The sequence below is a fragment of the Haemaphysalis longicornis genome, unplaced genomic scaffold (assembly GCF_048455015.1).
Source record: "Haemaphysalis longicornis isolate Haplotype H1 unplaced genomic scaffold, Haemaphysalis longicornis Haplotype H1 scaffold_3, whole genome shotgun sequence".
NCBI classification, from domain to species: Eukaryota; Metazoa; Arthropoda; class Arachnida; order Ixodida; family Ixodidae; genus Haemaphysalis; species Haemaphysalis longicornis.
The window spans coordinates 216,836,410-216,857,907 of record NW_027526335.1 but is presented as its reverse complement, the minus strand read 5'-3'; positions in this window follow the sequence as shown (position 1 = coordinate 216,857,907).

Here is a 21,498-nt window from a genome sequence, read left to right as displayed (position 1 = left end):
AACTATCTCCCTTGATGCTAAAACTAAAGTTCCCAACAGCACCGGCGATCCGTGCAACCTGAGCCGGCTGGAGCTGATGGGGAGCTTCGGGGACCAGCGTACTGCGCTTGGGTTCCTCTACCTTTTGGAGGGCGACCAACGTTCAACTCCCATGTTATAAAACGTGCGTATGTGCAGTAATGCCATGTTCCGCTCACCCGCCGAGCAGCGACCCCGCACCAGCACCTCTGCGCGACGCGGCGACCGGCGGCGGCCGCACTGCCTGTGCGCATCGCAGGCCGCTGCACAGAGCTTGTTGCCGCCTGTCCAAATGTAAAAACAAAGTTCCACATTCGAGGATGGGGAGGATAGAGGGTTGAAAAATCGTGCTAGGAATTGTGGCTAGCGCTGGTAGTGAAAGCGGCGAACCAATATCTGCGCAACTTCCCTGCACCCGAGAAACAAGTCGTCCATGAGTCGTCGGGGGAGAACCCCTTTCTAAAGCTAGCCTCGTGCGAACCTGTTCTGTTGATACTTCCCTTAAGTTCTCCTATTCTAACGAAAGATTGTGTGAGCCCTCCATTCACCAGAGGACCTTCTAGCCCGTATCTAAACGGGAACAGAATGGTATCTTCAGTCCGTGCGGTCCCGGCGCCGGCACTTCCGAATATGACGTCATATGCCGCCAGCCAATCGCGAAAGGCAGCCAGGGCTCTCACCGTGCCCTCGGGCAGGGGTCGTTTGTTTTGGCGAAAAAAGATGGTTTGGGTGCATTTACACATAACATAAACATGTTTTTCGAATTCAGCATCAGGAAAACCATAATGTAATGCCCCCAACAAATTTTGTTTGAAAAGCTCTTCACAAGCCCTTTAATTTTTTCAAATATATCCTTAACACGCGTTCGCTGACCCACTCCGCTCTCTTCTTGTCCCTTAATCTTACACCTATCATTTTCCGCTCCATTGCCCTCTGAGTCGTTCTCATTTTAAGTTGAACCCTATTAGTGCACCTTCAAAGTTTCTGCCCCGTAGGTGAGTTCCAGTAAGATGCAGCTGTCATACACTTTCTTCTTCAGGGACAATGGTAGGCGGCTATTCATTTCTGTGAATGTCTGCCGTATGCACTCCACCCCATTCTGATCCTTCTAATTATCTCTGCCTCATGGTAGGGATCCGGGGCCACAACTTGGCCTAAGTAGATATATCCGCTTACCACTTCCCCTACATCACCCCTATAGGCACCGGACACTGCAGTTTGCGCGCGACTCCAGCGCCGCCTCTCGCCGCCGCTTAGCAACTCTGGGTCGGTGGATGTCGCGACGGCCGTTCAGCGCACGTAAAAACACACGCGCTGCGTGCAGTTCGACGTTGTGTGGAGGAAGTTTTTAGGAACAAAGTTATAATTGCAAGTTGCAGGGTCCGAAAGGATCAAAAGGCTGCAGGAAAAAATTAGTGGCAGCGCCGCTACTGCTGCGCGGAGGACAGTCACAATCGCGAAAGGCAGCCTGCCATCGTTCTGTACAGGTTTCTCGCTCGGGCAGGCGTGGGAGAATAAGCGTCGCAAGAAATGATTTTAGCAGTAAGAAAAGTCAAGGAAGTCAGAAAGTCATGACATTTTTTTGTCAGTGGAAGGAGTAAACTTATGAGTACGATTACCGTTTATGCGCAGTGACGACACGAAGGGCCGTAAAATTATAACGTTTGCTTTCAGTGTTCATACACATCACGCGCTGCGATTAATCGCATTCCGTCGTAGTAGTTGCATAACACAAGGTATTACCGCTCCCGCCACTATTGTTTTATCAGCAGTAACCTTTTTTTAGCGACATCCACGGCACCGAATGGATACCAAAAGGCGGCACAAAAATATGCATTCACATCACTTCGCGGGTGATGCCAAAAGCAATGTCAACATGGTCAATACGTATCGCGCTACTGCCCTACTTTGTTCCCCGAAGTGTACATAGTTCGGCCACGAATTCCAAGCGAGAGCGTGGAAAGCTATCAAAGGCAAGGTTGCATTCACTCGCGCTGACTTCTTTTATGAGTTTTGCGTACTCTGAAAGTTGAGGTTATTATTGTTTAAGCAGACGATGAAGAGGAGAATTCTTTAATGCGTTTTGCGTACTCTGAAACTTGAGGTTATTATTGTTTAAGCAGAGGATGGCGAGGAGGAGGAAATACTTTTCTGGAGAATTTCGAACGGCCTGAACAAGCTGTATCACAATTAGCCGCTAAGACGACTTTCATATTACTCACAAAATAGAAGCCGAAACTAAACGAAATCTTTGTAAAGACAACCGCCGCTCCGCAGCAGATTTCGAACTGTGTGGAACTGAGTTTACTTTGTCAACAGCTAATAACGTTTGGAATGCGTTGTTAATTAGTGACAACACCAACCGAGCTGAAGAAGGGCAATCGAAAAAGTAACTGTAGTGTGGTTGCGCGAACAGAGGAAACAATAACACAAACACGCTTCTGTGGTGGAGCGCCGTTGTATACGCTGGCTACTGACCTGAATTGGCGCTGTAAATAACCTTTCCTTGGTTAGAATGGGACTTCGCAACGATGTCTGTGCCGTCATTTTCTTTCACGGCGCACAGGCGTACGGGAACGTACAATCTCTATAACTTCTCGCGCACGCGAGGCCGACAGTAGTACTTCAGCCCCGTAATTGTCCGGAAATCGCACAGAAGCACTTGAGACACAAAGAAACTATTTGCAAGAACAGTTTTCAAGTTCGAGACACCTTTCAAAAACAATTGCAGAATCGCAAAAACAAACCGAGATGTGCCGAATATATGAACGCGCGGAGGCCGCCGTCTGCCTCTCACCGACCCAAAGTTAGCTCAAGCTTCCGCGAGGCGGCGCTGGGGGTACTTATTCGTCGCGCCCTCTGAGCAGTGACCGGTGCCTATAGCTGCCCTTCAGGGGAGGAATTAACCGACCATTTCGGCGGGTGAGGAGACACTTTTGGCGGATGTGACGTCACGTTTGTTTCACTTCTTTTTAGTTGCGTACTCTCGTTATCAGGAGCATGAGGTGAACCTCTGGTCGGTGGTGTTTTTTTTTAAATGGCCCTTATTACTGCATACGTCCCAGGAAATTTACAGGCGGTTATACCAGCTTCTGCGCTGGAAATTACGAATTTGGGACGATCATATATTATTAACACACAATCGGCTTGCAAGGACGTCGCCCTGTAGCCGTCCAATGCGGCTCTTGAACGAAGCAGCAGCTGTGGTTGTCGAGCATCGGGTGAGCACGGTGGGCTCCCGTGCTCTTGGCGCTGTTACCGTGAGACTGTTTGGGGTGTGTTTTGGTACTTGCTCTATACTGCTAGCTTCAGGTATTATCATAGCGTCCCCGCACGGGGCACCTTGAGTAATCTTGGTGACGGTACTGGCGATACCGCGGACCCCGAGCCCCCCAACATAAGCTGTGACCTACCGTGGTGATGTGTTTTTAAGGTGAAGGGTAGAAACCTCAAATGGCGGCCGTCGGAGCCCAGGTCAAGCTCCGGCGGATGGGCTGCCTGGCTGTCTACCAGGCAGGGAGTTCCGGGACCTCTTTGACTACCAGGGTAAGGTCAAAGAAGAAAGTACCCCCGTCTCCCAGCTTTTTTTTATGCCGTATGGAAAAATCAAAGCCCCCTCCTAAACGTGATCGGTCGCTGAAAAGGGGCCGCACCGAAGTCTTGTTTCCTTCACTTCCAAGCATGAGCTTTCCCAAACCAGACAACTATTCTCGTTTCATTGTTATCGAATCTCTTGACGCAGCCCACCCAGTTGCTTCACAATCGGTGTTTCTGATTACAAAATACCTTGACGGAATAATTGGGAAAACCTACAATGCCAAAAAACAATGCACAGGTTAAATGCTCGTCGAGGTGAAAAACAAGCAGCAGGCAACCACACTCCTTGGTCAGACGAAAATGGTCGATCTGGACATGAGGGTCACACCCCACCGCAGCCTGAATAGCTCGCAGGGTGTGATCTCTGAGCCAGACCTCCTAAACGAGACAGATGACGACCTTCTTGAAGGTTTAAAGGATCAGGGCGTCACCGCCGTGCGCCGCATCACGATGCGCAGGGAGGATAAGATAATCCCGACCAAACATATAATCCTGACCTTCAACCGCTCCTCACTTCCTGAACATATCAACGCAGGCTTTATTCGATGCTCCATACGTCCTTACATTCCGAACCCGCGCCGCTGCTTTAAGTGCCAGCGGTTCGGGCATGGAACCAACTCCTGTCGTGGCCGTCTGACCTGCGCAAAGTGCGTCCAGGATGATCACCCATCGGACAATTGTCCATCATCAACCCTCACCTGCGCCAACTGCCAGGGAACCCATGCCGCCTACTCTCGAAAATGTGAAAAGTTTCAACTAGAAAAGAAAATCATCAACATCAAAGTCACTGAAAACATCACCTTCCCAGAGGCGCGAAAGAGGTTCGCCTCTTTCCCCCTGGGGAGGTATGCCGACGCAGCTCGCCGGGGGGCGGAGTGGCGTCTAGTTTCGGCGAAGACCCAGTATCGCGACTCGGACCTGGTCCCGCCCCCGCCACCCCCTGGGTTGCCTATGGCAGCCCAACCCGCCTCTGAACTGCTTGCTGAGCCACGAGCGGTTGTGGTGGCAACCTCTTCCGTCGGGACCGGTGCCGCTCCCGCTCCTGCCTCCCCGTCCTCCAGTGCGTTGGAGGGTGCCATGGACACCACGGGCCCCGCACCGGCTTCCACCGCCACCGCACCGCCCGTGCCACTTGTGGTGCCCCCGACACCAGCGGCGGTGGCGGATCAAACGAAGGGCCCCCGAAGGGGGGCCAAGTCCGGGGGGCCCGGTTCTACGGGCACACCCAGGACATCGGACGACGAGATGGCCGCTGTGCCGTTCTTGCCTGCAACGCGAGGCATGGAGCGGCCTCCGACGTCCAAGCCTACAGATAGGCAGCCCAAAAAGCCCAATTTAGGAGTCACAGCCCCGAAAGACGACACATGAACATACACACTCCAGTAGCTCTCACACTAAATAATGGGAAGAGGAAATATTGTTCAATGGAACTGCAGAGGCCTTCTGAATAATCTTGACGACGTGTATGAGATTCTGCATACCAATCAGCCAAGTGTAATGTGTGTTCAGGAAACACATTTGAATTCTAAACACACAAATTTATTGAATAGTTACCTGGTATACAGTAAAGACAGGGTTGGCTGCACACACTCTTCTGGCGGTGTGGCCATAATCGTCCGGAAATCCTTAGCATCCCACCCTGTCACATTAAACACTATCCTTGAGGCTGTAGCACTACGCTTAATAATATTTAATAGGTTGATAACGGTATGCTCCACATACATTGCTCCTGATGTTACACTTTTGAGCTCTGAATTCGAGGCGCTGGTTGACCTGCTGCCCGAACCATACATTTTAACAGGCGACCTTAATGCTCACAATTCTCTTTGGGGCTGTTCTCGTACGGATGCCCGGGGTAACCTGATAAAGAGGTTTCTTACATCCTCTGGAGCATGCCTTTTCAACAATAAACAGCCTACATACCATAACATAGGTCACAAGAAATACTCACATCTTGACCTGGCTATTGGCTCTGCAATTCTCTTTCCATGTCTTGAGTGGGGTGTGGGCATGGACCTATATGGTAGTGACCATTTCCCCACTTCATTAACGTACCTAGGTACAGGCCCGAGCAGTCCATCTTCCCTTAAAAGGTTTAATGAAGCAAGAGCTAACTGGAATACATTTACAGAGACATCCAAACTACACCACACATTCATAGGACTCCTACATGTTGAAGAAGCTACCCAACTGCTCACGGCGCACATCCTCGACGACGCCGAAAAGTCCATTCCCCACGCCTCTGGTGCCCCGCGCAACAAGCGGAGGCCGTGGTGGAATGAGGACTGTAGACGGGTGCGAGAGGCCCAGAACAAGGCGTGGGGTGTCCTTCGTCGGTACCCCACGTCGGGTAACCTCATTGTGTTCAAACGGGCCAAGGCGTTAGGAAAACGTGTGCGCCGTGAGGCAAAACGAGAGAGTTGGCGTTCCTTCATAACATCAATAAACTCCTACCCAGACACACGGAAAGTATGGACAAGAATACGCAAACTCAAAGGACAACAAACACACAGCCTGCCTCTGGTCAGCACAACAGGGGACACACTTCCAACACGTGTACAGTTCAGCACACTACACAAACACTTTCATGAAACACAAAAAACGGCCGAAAAGAAGCCTATACTAGATAACAACAGGTCAACATCTTCTTATAACTCAGAGTTTTCGCTGCATGAGCTGAGGGCTGCTTTGAGCACGTGTAAACCCTCAGCTCCAGGCCCAGACAACATCACATACACAATGATAAAACACCTGCACGCAGACACTCTTCTAACACTCTTACACCTATATAACAAGATATGGCTTTCGGGGCACACTGCAATTTCTTCGAAGGAGGCTATAGTTGTAGCTTTCCTGAAAGAGGGAAAGGACCCGTCGTGCCCCTCAAGCTACCGTCCTATAGCCCTGACGAGCTGCGTGTGCAAGCTCTTCGAGAAGATGGTAAATCGCAGGCTCGTGTACTTCCTCGAGTTACGGTCTTCTCGAGAGCTACCAGGCAGGCTTCAGGGTGGGGCGATCGACGAACGATCAACTGTTAGCTCTTGATTCGTACATCAAGGATGCCTTCGCGCACAAGCAGTATTGTTTAACTGTGTTTTTCGACCTTGAGAAGGCATACGACACCGCTTGGCGTTATGGAATCCTTAGGGACCTCAAGTCATTCGGTGTTTCGGGTAACATGTTGAACGCTCTTGTCAGTTACTTGTCAGACAGAACGTTTCGAGTAAGAGTTGGTTGTACACTCTCAAAGGTTCACGTGCAAGAAATTGGCGTGCCACAGGGTGGCGTGTCGAGCTGCACTCTCTTCATGGTAAAAATGAACTCACTTGGTAAGGCACTGCCACCTACAACCTCTTATTCCATCTATGTAGATGACGTGCAGATATCCTATAAATCATGCAATATGTCAATCTGCGAACGTCAAGTCCAGCTTGGTGTAAAGAAACTTGCCGGCTTGGCAGACAAGAATGGTTTTAAATTAAATCCTGTAAAAAGCTCCTGTGTTGTGTTCTCCAGGAAGGGCGGGGTCCATATGGACCCAGACATTACTCTTAATGGCCTGTCGCTTCCTGTGTACAATGAGCAAAAGTTCTTAGGTGTTGTGTTTGACCAGAAACTCACATTCATTCCACACATCAAGGAACTTAAACATCAATGTCTGAAAACAATGAATATACTTAAGGTTCTCTCCCATCAATCGTATGGTCCCGACAAAGAACTCCTACTACGGCTCTATACTGCCTTGGTTGGGTCTCGTTTAGACTATGGCAGTGTGGTATATGGGTCGGCGACCAAAACAGCGTTGCGAATGCTTGAACCAGTGCTACACTTGGGGCTTTGTCTCACCTCGGGTGCTTTTCGCACTAGCGCTGTTGAGAGTCTGTATGTCGAGTGTGATAAGCGGAGCCTTGAGAACCAACGAACGTACATGGACTTGCTATATGCTCTTAAAATTTCATCACTGAACAATCATCCTTTTTATCCTGTCTTTAACGATACGTCAACATCTCTGCTCTTTGTAAATCGCCCATCCGTTCCTCTGCCCTTTTCACTTAGACTGAGAGAGCGAGCCTCGGATCTCAGTGCTTCGTTTTTAGATGTGTACAGGTCATCCTTTTCAAACAGTTTACCACCTTGGCAAGTTCGCCCTGTGTCGTGCGACCTTTATTTTATGAGACTTGACAAAAATCGGGTACCACAAGCTGCAATACTGCAGCACTTTTTGTCTTTGCAGTTTAAATACACATGTGCAGAATTTTATAGTGACGCTTCTAAAACCTCCAGTATGGTGTCGTGCGCTGCTCATGGTCCTAATTTCAACACAGCCAGAACCATGAGCGTCCACACAACAATTGGTTCAGCAGAAGCGTATGGAATTTAAGTGATTGTACGACACATTCTTGAAACTCAAATTCCCAATTCCATCATCTATACAGATTCTTTGAGTGTTATTCGCGCACTGTCATCGCACAAGCCCCCTAAAACCACATAGTTAATCTTGTATTCAACACTATCATGTCCGTGTATGCACAAAAGCATGAGCTGGTCCTCTGCTGGGTCCCAGGACACGCAGGGAGCGCTGGGAATGAGTTGGCAGACGAGAGGAACGCTGCTGCTGCACTCAGGAACACTGTAGACATTACAACGATACCCTACACAGACCTCAAGCCACACATAAGACAACACCTGCGCAGAACATGGCAAACACACTGGGACGAACAGACAGACAACAAACTACATGTAATAAAGCCACACTTGGGACTGTACACAGCTGACTCACACAACAGACACACGGAAATCGCCTTGGGTAGGCTGCGGATTGGGCACACCCAAGCACTCGTATCTGCTGACGGGATCTTCTAGACCCCAGTGCGGCAGGTGCGGAGAGGCCCTATCCGTAGTGCGCGTACTAATCACATGCAAGGCCCTTCACACAAAACGACACAAACACTTTAGAGAAATCTACAGACAACATATTCCCCTACATTCATCGTTTTTTCTAGGTGCCGATGCCATTGTTTCCGTGAAACGTGTGTTTGAGTATTTGTCAGACGTATAGTTTTTAAACCTTATTTCCTATCACGCATAATGAAATCTGGCCCTATACACCAGCCATGCTCATTGTCGTTTTGTGATTTTACTTTTGTTTTTGCTGAATTTACTTAGTGTTTAAGGTTTCACCCCTCATATATGAATATTGTTTTGGAGCCCTTTGCCCCAGTTGGCCTTGCGCTATAAACATCCAACCATCATCATCATATTATCATAGCGTATGCAATGGTTGGTTTAGCGTTTTTTGTTAACGTCCCTGTTCTGAAAAAGCTCGGCTGCCACCGGCGACAGGTACGTGCCGAGATGTCGCCTTGCAAAAAATTAAATATAAAACCTAGAAATGGGGAAAGAAGTCGTTTCTTAAGCGATGCCAGACTTAGTTATTTCCTAGTAAATTTTGGCCTTTTTCGATGTGCGAATGATCGGAGTAATGTAATAGGGCTGTTATTACTAGTAATTGTGACGTCTTAGCCGTGACAGTAGAAGAATGTCTACTCACAGCATACGCGGAGCAACATTTCCTGATACGTGATGTTTGATGTTGATTTTTTTTGTAGGTTACGCAGACAGCTGTCATGCAGCCTGGGATCGGCACGCAGCCGCTGCCTGCATTGTAGACTGAAGAACCGTTCCCCTGGGGGGGCCCGTATTTGTGCCGCTACCGATTTCTTGGCCTTTCGTGGACAGGAATTAGGTTGGGATTTGTGCTCTCTTGAACTGTATAACCCTGGAGTGGTGTAGTGGGAGTGAATTTTTAAAGCTGTGCTAATGAAAAATATGCGCACTGTCCTTGCAGATTGAGCGTGTGTAGTACAAAAATTGAACTGAATGAACTTCTAATTGCAGTCATGATATATAGGAGGCGAGAGCGCGTGGAAAGTTACAAGGTGGGGTTAGCAGAAGACTATCGTCTTTCCATAGCATTTGCAGCGAAGCAAGCAGATGCGAGGCAAATTTTTTCTTTCCATTGCAATTTTAATTTTGCGCTCCTTCCACATGCAGGGACCAAGTTAGACTACTTTTCTGCACCTCATGCGGTTGCCTGCACACTACCTCGGGCAGTGCTCGGCTATAAATTGGTAGCTACAGAGCATACCTGTAGAACAATTAGGCAGATGATGCCTACAAGAAAAAGAGTCAAACCCTGCCGTAACCGGCATGTAGTAAGTGAAACGATCCTGGCCAATCCCCCAAGTGGGTATGCGCCACAAACTGCGCAGGAGGCCGCCTGGTTCTTGCTGCGGCAGGAAACTAAACATCCCCCTCGCGAGGGGCACGATCAAATGCAGAGCATTTCCGGGGGCGCATACGTTAAGTAGTTTGCGTTACGTTAATATTAATCAATCAATCAATCAATCAATCAATCAATCAATCAATCAATCAATCAATCAATCATGTTTATTTACGTGCCCAGGAACAGCCAGAGGCCTGAGTGCTGGCGCACGGGTAGTTACATGAAAAAAAAAAATACACAAAATACAAGAAACATATAGCAAGAAAAAACAAGCGACAAGACACACACAAATTGAAGTAGTGAAAATGACAGAAATAAAGCACAGGCGGAGCCTGGGTACAGGTAAAAAATAAACAAAGAAGATGCCTATGTTGCTCTGCCTGTCGTAAAGGCCACACGACAGGCAGAGCAACAAAGTTTGACAGTAATGCAACAAAAACAACGGCAAGAGTGTAGAGACAAATGATAAGACGAACAAATGACAGTAAACAGTTTCAAAAATAGGCAACTATCAGTTGGATACACAACCGCACAGAAACCAAATTCCAGAAAAAAAAGAACGACAGACATATCATAGGTGTTTAACATACTGTATTCAACAGCGCTCTACGGTAAATTGTAAAGGATTTCTGAAATATGTAAAGGCGTTCAAAGAAGCGGTTGTAACAATTCTGTATTCTGCGCACAGGAGAATGATTGGAGTTGCGCGCAGCGGTCAAGAACGGGCGATGCGACCTGGTGGGCCTTTGTGGTACACTAAACTCTAAACAGTTAAGCAGGTCTGCGCAAGAAAGGTCGCCATGAACAATTTTGTGAAGAAATGTAAGGTCTGCACGCATACGTCTGCAGTTCAAGGAAGGGATGGAAGGGACTATGGGTAAGTCAGAATCAGGATGAAAACTGTGATTGTGATGACGGTGCTTAAATATGGATAAAAACTTCTTCTGCACACGTTCTATTAATTCACTACTAGATTTGGAGATGCCGTTCCAGGCAACAGAAGCATATTCTAACTGTGGTATACATATTGCATTGTATAGCATTAGAAATGGATCTGGAGAAGAGAATTCCTTTGTAATCCGACACACATTTCCAAGGCTTCGGAGTGCGCGCCGGGTGATGAGCCTAATATGAGGAGAAAAAGAGAGGGTACTGTCGAAAAGCACCCCTAGGTCTCTAATCTCATCAACCCTTTGCAGAGGAGCTCCCTCAATACTGTAGGAAAACAGCAGACGGTGGGTTTTCCGGCTGTAGGTGACAACCTTTGTTTTAGTGGGGTTTAAAATTAGGCAGTTTTTCCTGCACCAGACCGATAATTCCGACACATGCCTCTGCAAGGCACAGCAGTCCTGAACACCGCTAATGTGCCTAAATAGTTTGACATCATCAGCATAGAGAAGAAAAGAAGAGTTTGTTAACACTGTTGAAACATCATTGATAAAGACAGAGAACAATAATGGACCCAGCACGGAACCCTGGGGTACACCACTTGTTGCAGGGTAAACACTAGACTTTTTGTAGTTAACATCTACATAAAAGGACCGGTCAAGGAGATAGTTGGACAACAAGGCAACAAGGCTTGCGTCTACACCGGACTTAGCAAGCTTGTTAATTATTAACTGATGGTTCACCACATCAAACGCCTTACTGAGGTCAAAATAAATAACGTCCAACTGGCCGTTTTCACAAACTGCAGCCGAAGCCTGTGTCATAAAGCTTGCAAGATTTGTGACCGTCGATCGACCCGAGAAAAAGCCGTGCTGATTTGGTATCACAACGTTCTTGACGCAGGCAGCAAGAACTTTGTGCAGAGCTCACTCAGAGTTTTGAGGCGACACAAAGGAGTGAGATCGGGCGATAGTTAAAACCGGCTGACTTATCACCAGACTTAAATATTGGAAAAATTCGAGCGATCTTCCATGCACAAGGAAATTTACCTAAAAGTAAGCAGTTATTATAAATGGAAGTTAAGACAGGCACAAAAATGTTGCCGTAAGCCTTCATGAGGGCTGCTGGAATTCCATCTGCACCACAGGAAAATGATGGTTTCATCCGTTGAAGGCTATCATTGACAATTTTTTCATCGAACCTAAGTTTTTTAAAATTAGAGTTATTAAACGATAGGCGTTCGTCGTTTCCATCTGGCAGTTGAAAGACAGAATGAAAGTACTGAGCAAAACTGGTGGCAACATCCTCAACCTCTTCACCATCGGAATTAAGCAGGCTAACGTGTTCTTTAGACGCCTTAGAACGGCCGCGTACATACCTCCAGAATTCAGCCGGTTTCTGAGACGCAGCAGCCTCTAACGATTCTATATAGAGCTGGTGGTCACGCCGGTAGAGGATTTTACAAAGTGAGCGATACCGACTAAACTCCGCTTTCCACTTGTCAAGCCCAGAACGCTTGGCCTTTTTGTGGGCGCTATCCTTTATTGGGCAAAATACTGAAAACATACAAGGAGGCAGGCCTGCCAAAGCCGCGTTGGGCTTGAGCGGCAGCGCCTGGCAGACAACGGAAACCGCAAATATCAAATAAACACTGACACAACTACAAATAATAGTATGAGCAGAACGCTTAAGTATACATACAAGGAAAGAAAGAAAAAAAAGGGAGAACAAGTTGACTTACGACACAGATTACACCCGATAGAATACCAGCACTCGAGATTTAAAATACCAGCTTGTTTCCTAAACGGATCACAGCTTATCAGAAATTAGTCTACAAGAACTCGAACGTCATACAACTCACAAACAGCGTTTAGCACACACCACCTGATATGGTTTGAAAGAACGTGAAGTGCTGATTAAAAAAATGGAATTGTAAAAGTTCAATAGTAACAGGACAGAAAAGTCTATAGCATTGCTTTCAAGGCTGAAGGCGTTTGAAACCCATAAACACAATTTCGGCAAGACTAGACCCTAAAATGCAAAATATGTTTACACGACGTAATATCTTTTTCAATGAGCGTTTCGTTTTTACAGCAAAAATACTGGGCGGCAATCTGTTAAAGTAGAAAGGGACATAGTAATGACGCATTCTTCTACCGTACCTAGTTGAGCAACGAGAAATGCAGTATAAGTCTTTCGGTCGTAAACAACGAACTGGTGTATATGGCTGCTTGAATGTGCTAGTCCAGAAATGTTTTATTATGACAGTTTCCATTAATAATTGATCAAAATTCGGTAAAGACAATACTTTAAAGACGTCGGCCTTATCTTCATAGCAGAGTATATAGTATGCTACACTCTTTAAAATAAATCTGAGAATTCCGTCAATGCTAGCTTTCCAACGAAGTGAACAGTGACCGTAGACTGTTACACCGTAGCGTAGCTTGCTGTAAGCCAAGGCATGCGTGACAGTTTTCCGTACAGATATAGGCATGTAGTATTTATTATTATAAAGCAGAGCCGATACAGCCCTAAGTTTTTTGCACAAATGCGAAAGGTGCGAATTCCAGGAGAGGTCAGTATCGATATATAGGCCGAGATACTTTACAGAGGGTACATATTTGATAGGTTTACACGTGCAACTGGAGCAATCAGATGTATGTAGCACGAACGAATAATCAAGATTCACTTTTTTTAATGGATTATGAAAGCAAATTAATTGTGTCTTTGCAGCGTTGACTTTAATTGAGTTATCTCTAAACCAATCCATTATGTTCATTGCTGCTTTTTGTAGTAACACCACCGCCGCCTTACACTCTTTAGCGGAAGCTATCAGAACTGTATCATCAGCATATTGAAACAAAGAAACTGGCACAGCGTTGACAACATCATTCACATAAATATTAAACAGCAACTGGCTCAGAATAGAACCTTGAGGAACTCCAGCTCTTATTAATGAATCAGCACTTCGACATTCTCCTATTTTAACTGACTGGTATTGTCCCTGAAGGAAATTTTTAAGCACCAAAAGGAAGACAACCGCGGAAGCCAAGTAAGGAAAGTTTCTCTAACAACAGATCATGACAAACACTGTCGAAAGCTTTGCTGACGTCAAGGAAGAGGCCGCAAGTGACATTATTACGTTCGAAAGAAGAGTTTAAAAGATCAGAAAAATCTTCCAGTAAAGACTGCGTTCCCCTACTTTCAAGAAAACCATACTGTGTAGGCGATAATATGTCATGTTTTTCTAGGAAACATCGCATAGTTAAGAACAAGTGTTTTTCTAGTATCTGGGCTATGCTCGATAAGATGGAAATGGTCCGGTAATTTTCTTTGTTAAGACGGGAGCCGGATTTATAGAGTGGAAAGACAGTTGACGTTTTCAATTGCACAAGTATATCACCTGTTGCAATAATGTTGTTCAAGAGATGCAAGAGAACGTTTTTTAAGGATTCAAAATTTCTGCGTAATTCGTTAATCGCAATAGTGTCAACACCAGGCGATTTATTGGCTTTAAGGCTATAAATTATCATTCTTAAATTGTTTTCATCCAAAAATGGAAGAAAGGCTGACTCCGAAACGCTAGAACGCAGAGTGCACACTCCTGTACTGAAAGGCAAACTACCAGACATTCGTAAAAAAAGGGTATTGAATTCGTTAGCAATGCTTTCATCATTACTGGAAACATTAAAAGGGAAATGATTACTATTGCCGCTGCGAATGCTACCTTTTCTAAAGTCATTAATCAAACGCCACGTTTTCCTGCTGTCTGAGCGTGCGTCGTCGAATTTTTTCCGAAAATGAACCCGCTTAGCCGAACGAATCATGGCATTAACTGTGTTTCGAGATTCCTTAAACTTGGAACGCAAAAACGCACTCGAAGATGCTCGTCTGAACTGCGCCCAGATAATATCTTTCTCCTTTATTGCCGCCGAAATTGGCGAGGTCATCCATTTATTTTCTGAATTCCTTTGTTTAATTTTAACTTTGCGCGTAGCTGTCTCCCTAAAGCGATCAAGCACTGTAACAAGACTATCATAGATTTCAGCTGGTACTGTATTGACAAGAAATGTATCCCAGTCGTGCTGCGCAATTAAATTATCAAAAATTTTGTAGTCAGTGATCGAAACTTCTTTGCTATGGTATGACTGCCCCTGGGCAATCGGTGGAATAGCCAATGAACAACAAACAAAGTAATGGTCCGCGAGTTTTGATTCTACGACTGCAGATTGGACAGTACACCTTTGAGTTCGAACGTTTATATGATCAAGACATGATTCCAAGAGGCGGCCAGATAGGAATTCAGAACGAGTTACTTTTTGAACAGTTTCCTGCAACCCCCATTTAGAAATGACGTCAAGATAATCGGAAACCAAACCGAGAGTTGGACGAAGCAGGTCAATATTAATATCACCTGCCATAATTACATTTTCTTCCAGGGACTGCGCAGATAGAGCTGAATCAAGCTCCGAAAAAAAATGCGTCCATTGCGGCAGGGTGGTCGATAGATAGAAAACATAGCCAAACAAAACGTGGGCGTGCTTAATCACAACGCAACTACTTCGGCCTGAGTAAATGACAGCGCTACCTCTGTGACAGGCCAAGTGTTTTTAACGAACACGGCAATTCCTCCTCCTCTCCCTACTGGACGCGTGTAGGAGAACGTTTGGTAACCTGGAATGCCATATTGTGGCATGCAGTCTGACGTAACATTAATTTCTGTCAATATAAAACAGTCGTAGAAAAAAGGAAACGGCGAGGTTAGTACTCGGAATTGATCCCAATTTTCGCGCAGACTTCGGATGTTTACTTGACAAGCCCGGAAAGCATTGCCGGAAGTTGCCGAAAACGACTGTTGAACTCCTGCAAATGTCGTCGCTGTAGTGTCGAAGACTCCCATAATTAAACTATCTTTTCAAGGTCAGATAAATTGTCGATGCGAATGACAGGTGCACCTTCGCATTTTTTAGCCAGAACCTTCCCGTTTTCCGTCCAGATGAACTTGAAGCCCTTTTCTTTTCCTCGAAATCGAGCAAATCGAAATAGCTCGCGGTTAGTCCGTGTCAGGTTCTCATTGAAGTAGATTCGTGGGAAGGTATCAGACTCGAGAGCTGCAAGACCCTTTCGGGCGTTCATCCAAACTTGCTTCTTAGCTGTAGTTTTCATCTGGACAATAATGGAAGGAATGGCATCCTGTCTCGCTGGTAAGCGATGTACTGTTGTTATATCGGTCTTCTGGAAGTCGGCAATGTTGAGTTTGACGGCAAGGTCAGTCATAACTGCAACTAGGTCTTCACCCGGAGTTGCCGGAAAACCATGTATTTCGAAGTTGACTCGCCTTGTGTATTGCTGTAAGTCATTGATTTCTGTGCTCATCTTATCAATCGTGTCGTTTTGCTGTGATACGGTCAAAGAAGGGGACGCAACTTCTGCCTTAAAGTGCGTCAATTCCACCTAGTTGGTGGATGTGGTTTAAAGGACTTTGTCGTACGTTTCCGAGAGAAAGCTTACTGATTCTACAAGCTTTTCACTAGTCACCATAAAGGCTAGCATTACTTCCATTTTCTCCGCCAATGTCGCGACAGTGGCTGTCAGGTGGTCCAACTTAGCAATGACACTCGATAGTTGCGTACAAGATGGCTCATCTGGGTTTGATGAATCGCCTGTGTTAGACCGACAAGCTTGGCAAATCCAGGCATCGCGTTTGGCTGCGGACATCTTATTATACGGGGAATCGGTGACACTGGAGCAGTTTTTACCCCCGCACGGGGCACCTTGAGCAATCTTGGTGACGGTACTGGCGATACCGCGGACCCCGAGCCCCCAAACATAAGCTGGATCCAACCGTGGCGATGTGTTTATAGGTGGAGGGTTAGAAACCACGAACGGTGGCCGTCGGAGCCCAGGTCAAGCTCCGGCGGATGGGCTCCCTGTCTGTTCACCAGGCAGGGAGCTCCGGGACCGCTTTGGCTACCAGGGTAAGGTCAAAGAAGAAAGTACCCCCGTCTCCCTGCTTTTATACTATGCTTTATGGTATTGTCTAACCCCCCCCCCCCCAACCGTGATCGGTCCCTGAAAAGGGGCCGCACCGAAGTATCCTTTCCTCCGTTGCCGTCGTTAACCTTTCCTGAACCGGACCATTTTTCTCGATTTCTTGTGATGGAATTCCTCAATCCAACCCACCCTCTTGCATCTCAGTCAGTCCTCTTGATCGCCAAGTATCTTGAAGCCATAGTAGGAAAATCGTATAAATGCAAAAAACAAAGGTCTGGTGAACTCTTAATTGAAATAAATGACAAGCAGCAGTCTGCAAAGCTTCTAGCTCAAACTAGACTGGCTGATCTTGACATCCGGGTCACACCCCATCGGAGCCTCAACAGCTCGCAGGGTGTGATATCCGAGACAGACCTTCTGAACGAAACCGATACGGATCTCCTTGCCGGCTTGAAGGATCAGGGCGTCACTGCCGTGAGACGCATCACTATCCGTAGAGACGACAAGGAGATTCCCACCAAGCACATCATCTTGACCTTTGACCGCGCAGTTCTCCCACAACATATATATGCAGGTTTTATCCGGTGCTCAATACGTCCGTACATCCCGAACCCGCGGCGCTGTTTTAAGTGCCAGCGGTTCGGGCACGGTACGAACTCTTGCCGTGGCCGAACGACTTGTGCGAAATGTGCGGCGCACGATCATCCTAGTGACAACTGCCAATCCGATACCCTCACCTGTGTAAACTGCGGGGGACCGCATGCAGCGTACTCCCGCAAGTGCGAAAAGTTCCAACTCGAAAAAAAGATAATCAACATCAAGGTAACCGAGAACATCACCTTCCCGGAGGCGAGAAAGAGGTTCGCCTCCTTCCCTCTGGGGAGGTACGCTGACGCGGCTCGCCAGGGGGCGGAGCTCCCACCGGCTCCCACCGCCACCGCACCGCCCGTGCCACCTCTGGCACCCCGGACGCCCTCGGCGGTGGCGTCTCAAACGAAGGGCTCCCGAGAGGGGGCCAAGTCCGGGGGGTCCGGTCCGTCGGGCACCCCTCGGACATCCGACGATGAGATGGATGTCGGGCCCTTCCTGCCTGCAACGCAGCGGAAGGAGCGGCCACACGAACACACACACTCCAGTCATTCTTAAATTTAAATAATGGGAGCAGAAAACATCATTCAATGGAACTGCAGAGGCCTCCTTAAAAATCTTGACGATGTGTATGAGATTCTGCATGCCAGTCAGCCAAGTATTATGTGTCTCCATGAAACCCACCCCAACTCTAAACAAACAAATTTCTTAAATAGGTACATGGTATTCAGAAAGGACAGGGTTGGCTGCACCCACTCTTCAGGAGGTGTGGCCATTATCGCCTTGAAATCATTAGCATGCCACCCTCTCTCTTTAAACACGGTCCTCGAGGCTGTAGCGATCCGTACGATAATATTTAACAGGTTGATAACGGTATGCTCCATCTAGATTCCTCCTGATCATGCACTTTCAAGCTCTGATTTCGAGGCGCTGGTCGACCAGCTTCCCGAACCATACATACTAACAGGCGACCTTAATGCGCACAACTCTCTTTGGGGCTCCTCCAGAACGGATGCCCGAGGTCGCCTGATAGAGAAGTTTCTTACATCCTCCGGAGCATGCCTTTTCAACAAAAAACAGCCTACATACCATAACTTAGGACACAATACATACTCGCATCTTGACTTGGCTATTGGTTCCGCAGTACTCTTTCCATGTCTTGAGTGGGGTGTGGGCACGGACCCATATGGTAGTGACCATTTCCCCACTTCATTACGTAGATAGGTACAGGCCCAAGCAGTCCATCTTCCCATAAAAGGTTGAATGAATCAAAAGCAAACTGGAGCACATTCACACAAACATCTCAACTACACCACACATCCATAAAACACCTACACGTTGAGGAAGCCGCCCAACTCGTCACGGCGCACATCCTCGACGCTTCCGAAAAGTCCATTCCCCAGGCCTCCAGTGGGTCCCGCACCCCAAGGAGGCACTGGTAGAACGAGGACTGCAGGCGGGCGCGAGAGGCCCAGAGCAAGGCGTGGGGTGTCCTTCGCCGGTACCCCACGTCACATAACCTCATTTCTTTTAAACGGGCAAACGCTTTTGGGAAGCGAGTGCGTCGTGAGGCGAAAAGGGAGAGTTGGCGCACCTTCCTCACTTCCATCAACTCATACACTGACACACACAAAGTATGGAAACGAAACGAAGAAAACTGAAAGGACAACAGACACACAGCCTGCCCCTGGTTAGTACAACAGGGGACACACTGGAAGACCAGGCTAACACACTTGCACAACACTTCGAACACGTGTCGAGTTCAGCACACTACAAATTCATTAAACACAAAGCATCATGTGAGAAGAAGTCCTTGCGAGACACTAATAAGTCGAACTCATCCTATAACACCCCCTTTTCATTTCATGAGCTGAAGGTCGCACTCGGTACTTGTAAACCTTCAGCTCCAGGTGCAGACAGGATTTCATACAAAATGATACAACACTTACATGCAGACACACTTGAAACACTTCTTCACCTCTACAATAAAATATTTCTTTCGGGGCACTTCCCACGCTCTTGGAGGGATGCCATCGTAGTGGCTTTCCTGAAGGAAGGGAAGGACCCTTCCTCTCCCGCCAGTTATCGCCCCATTGCCCTGACAAGCTGCCTGTGTAAGCTCTTCGAGAAGATGATAAACAGGAGACTCGTGTACTTCTTAGAGTACAACGGTCTTCTCGAGAGCTGTCAGGCAGGCTTTAGGGTGGGGCGATCTACGACCGATCAACTCGTTGCGTTAGAGTCATATATTAAAGATGCTTACCTCCATAAGCAGTACTGTATGACAGCATTCTTTGATCTTGAAAAGGCGTACGACACTGCTTGGTGGTATGGCATCCTCAGCGATTTGAAGTCCTTTGGTATGTCGGGTAACATGTGGAACACGCTTGCCAGTTACCTCTCTGAAAGAACGTTTCGCGTGCGAGTTGGAACTGCACTCTCTAGAGTTCATGTGCAGGAAAACGGTGTTCCGCAAGGTGGAGTTTTGAGTTGCACGTTGTTTATTGTAAAAATGAACTCTCTTCGGAAGGCTCTGCCACCAACCATTTCCTGCTCAATCTATGTAGACGACGTGCAATTATCCTTTAAGTCTTGTAACCTGTCTATCTGCGAGCACCAAGTCCAGCTTGGTGTTAACAAGCTAGCTGGCTGGGCAGATAGCAACGGTTTTAAATTTAATCCAGTGAAGTGTACTTGTGTTGTGTTTTCGAAAAGGCGCGGCATTCGGCCGGATCCAGACATCAAACGCAATGGTGTCTCAATTCCAGTCAGAAATGAACACAAGTTTTTAGGTGTAGTCCTTGACGAAAAGCTCTCGTTCATTCCACACATAAAACAACATAAACATAAATGCTTAAAGGCCATGAATATACTCAAGGTTGTCTCCCACTCTTCATATGGGGCTGACAAACAACTTCTTTTACGTGTGTTTACCAGCCTGATAGGTTCACGATTAGACTATGGAAGCGTTGTTTATGGGTCAGCAAGTAAGACATCCCTCAAAATGCTGGACCCAGTACTTCATCTGGGGCTCCGGTTGGCATGTGGCGCCTTCCGGACTAGCCCGGTCGAAAGCCTCTACGTGGAGTGTAATAAGTGGAACCTACAACGTCAGCGAGCATACACAGCTCTCCTTTTTGCTTTTAAAATTTCATCTATGCCACACCATCCTTTTAAATCGGCTTTTTATGATACGTCTATGACTGCACTACTCCTAAACCGACCATTGTTCTCTGCGCCCTTCTCTTACAGAGTTAGAGAGGAAGCTTCAGAGCTTTCTGTCTCCTTTTTAAACACCATACAAAGTTCTCAAACAGATTTTATAGCACCATGGCATCTCTTCCCTGTATCATGCGACACATCCTTCACACATGTAGATAAAGACCGAGCTCCCACATGTGCAATGCTGCAGCACTTCTTGTATTTGCAGCAGAAGTATCAATTTTCTGAATTTTATACGGACGCCTCTAAAACTGCCACCTCTGTGTCCTGCGCGGCGCATGGGCCCGGCCTTAATGTCACTAGGACTCTTAACAGTAATACCAGTATCTTTACGGCAGAGGCTTATGGTGTACTTCTTGTTGTTAATCATATCCTTCAAAGTCACATCCCACAATCCATTATATATACAGACTCCCTCAGTGTCGTGCGGGCGTTGTCGTCAACAAAGTCTTCAAAAAATCACGGTGTAAATCTAATAGTCAAGGGTATTATGTCTGTGTATGTCCACAAATTTGAACTAGTCCTTTGCTGGGTCCCTGGCCACTGTGGTATAGCCGGAAACGAAGCAGCGGATCGAATGGCCGCTGCTGCTACACTCTCGAATACAGTAGACATAACCACATTACCCTACACCGACGTGAAACCACACATCAGACAACAACTTCGCAAAACATGGCGAACACACTGGAGCGAACAAACCGACAACAAGTTACACGTACTAAAACCACAGTTGGGACCATACACCACCGACACACGCAATAGATACACTGAAGTCGCCTTGGCTAGATTACGGATAGGCCACACTCACGGAACGGACTCGCACCTGCTCACTGGATCTCCAAGACCTCTGTGCAGCAGGTGCGGAGAGGCCCTATCCGTGATCCACATCCTCATAGAATGTAAGG